Genomic DNA, 2,785 nt, shown 5'->3' with positions numbered 1-2,785 from the left:
TTGGCAAAACGCGCAAAAATTTGTCAGTACTATTTTTTAATGCCTGCTTTTTATAAATGGGACTACCTTACGATTCTCGACAGCACGGAAAATATTTGTTTCTTCCTTAACAGGGCAGGTAGCCTAATTGTCTTGAAATAAGAACTTTACAGATCTCATGCATGAAAAATAGACTATAAAAGACCAGACAAGAGTCAAAAAGAGATTAAAAAAGATTATCAATAAGGAATTAAGATAACAAAACAGAACCCTAGTAAGAACCAGGAGATAAGACTGTTTTTCTTCTTCATTGTTAAGATTTTTAGCTCTTGGCTGATTCATCTCATGTTCATAAAAAGTGGGGGAGATTGTTTAGGAAAAAAGGAAACCTGGTTAAAAACCAGAGGGGATGGGAACTGGCAGTTTTCGAGAATACATAATTGTTTTTCTCTTTCAAATTTGTGCTGTTGTATCGATTTCCGTTTCATATCCGAGTACTTACGAGGTCTGTGTCTGTTTATTTCCGAGTTGCTTTTTCGGCATTCTTTGTAGCAGTTGAGGATATATCTCAGGGCTCCGCGTCCTGCAGATTTTGAAAGTAGGCTCTACAGGGGCCGCAGATTTAAAGTTCCGCGAAAATTGATTTTTCGAATTTCGAAAAATGGTAGTGCTCAAAAGTTTTGTCTCCTCGAAAAAAGTCCCCATGTTAAATTTGAGCTCAATCGGACTTCGTTAAGTGGTAATCGTAAGCCATTTTCTACATTTTATATGTGGTATTTTATTAGGGTGGTTCACTTATTTTCTATTAGGGTGGGCCTTTCTGTCGAAAAATCATAATTTGAATGGGATATTAAAAACAATAGTATTTTATCATCTCTTTCATCATCGTAGGGCATTTCCTTCATTAGATTCGTGATATTTTATTAGGGCGGCTCACTTATTTTCCATTGGTGTTTGCCGAAAATTTAAAAAAAATAAGAAATTTAAAATTTGATCCTTTTTTTAGCGCAATTGTATTTTAACACCTCTTTAAATAATCGTAGGCCATTGTCTTCATTTTTGTTCAGAGAGGCTTTAAATTCCTCTGAATTCATGCGCCTCTAGTTCCATTTGATATGCGACATCATCGTAGGACACTGTTAACATATTTCATTAGGGAGTTTCTCTCATTTTCCATTAGGGTGCATCATGTTTCGTATAGTTTGAAACCATGATTTCTCGCAAAAGTCCCGTCCACTTTCTATAATTATGGTGTCATTGTAAAAATTTCAACCTTAATTTCTACAGACCAAAAGATTATGGTGTGGACTACTACATAATATTTGCGTAATGTTCGACGTGATTTCAGATGCACTCATCTCAGAGATCAAGCATTGAGCCTCAGTGACTTTTCCAATTCAGTTTTGCACCATCCACAATGGTCGGGCTCCATATAAAGAGCGGCCAAAACTATCAAAAACTTTTTTGAGATTTTTATGATTTTTTTAAATTTTAAAATATACCTCATGTGTTACATTATTATGATCCTTAATTGAAATTGACCTTAAATTTAAATTTCTATGACTTTTATGACGGCAAACCGGCTGAAGTAAAAAAAAACAACAATCAAATTAAGCACAACATTTATAATTTAGGAATGCAAAATTTCCCCAAAGTTACACACTATCTGAAAGCTTATGATTCAACACTTTTATCGAGCATTAGGATAAAAAAAATATTTGGTTGAAGTTTTAATACTATTTAATATTATACTTTAGTAGTTTTGATGATTTTGAACAAGAAAAACAACTCGTGTCGCGTCATGTCGCCGCCATTTTGAATATTGCACATCAAAAAGCATCCTTAGATCTTACGAAAAACCTTTAAAATTTTTGCAGAAATTTGCTGATTTGCAAGTTAGAGCTATTTGAATAATTCAATATTTTACATATATTTTGACGATATTTTTCATACAAAGTTTATTTTAAATATATTTAACCACTATTCATACACATTTTGATCAAACTCGATCAAATGTAAACAAAATTTGTGCTTTCAGCCCAGTTTGATAACAATTTTAATTTAAAAAAATCTTTTTTTTAAGCTACGTGATTTGTGAATAACCCCTTCTGAATCGACAAAAACACTTTTTTCCGACCATTGTGCCATCTGTGCAAGCTCAGATAAAAAAAATCAGAGTGATTGGTGAGAAGGCTCTGAACTGTAACCCCGGTGCCCTTAAGATGGGGAACTGTTAGATTTTGCAATGGTTATAGTAGCAATAAGGTAAGTAACGAAAGGGAGAGGAAAGGAATTGTGATATTTAAAAAATATAATGTTGGTTGTTTTTGGTACATTACATCGCATATATTTCCTTAATTACATCTGATTTGTTTGAACTTTTATACATTTTTCGATGTTCTTCGACTAATTGCAAAATGAACTGTATCTGATTTTCATCGGTTGACAATTTCGAATTATATGTTTTAATTAATGCAATACCTCGTTCCGCATTGTCACATATTTCAGCGAAATATTTCAACCAAATCGCCATACAAAAAGCTAGTGTTCGGAATATGAGTCTGTTCGGAATTTGAGACAAAACGGTATGTCGTGCACAACAACGAAGCAGCGGTCAAACAATACAATGATGGTTGACATGTACTACCAGAGCCACGCGAGAACTTTTTTTTTTTTTTTTGATACTGTTTCTTTCTCTGAATGTTCACCGAATTTTATCCAACTGTGACTGTTATACGGTTATGATTACCAATGTGACATAACACCTTCGTATTTTTTACGAATTTTCTAAAACAATCTCACAGAT

Source organism: Aedes aegypti, chromosome 2 (assembly GCF_002204515.2).
Source record: "Aedes aegypti strain LVP_AGWG chromosome 2, AaegL5.0 Primary Assembly, whole genome shotgun sequence".
Classification (NCBI taxonomy): domain Eukaryota; kingdom Metazoa; phylum Arthropoda; class Insecta; order Diptera; family Culicidae; genus Aedes; species Aedes aegypti.
The sequence above is the reverse complement of the archived record's forward strand: the minus strand, read 5'-3'. Positions refer to the sequence as shown.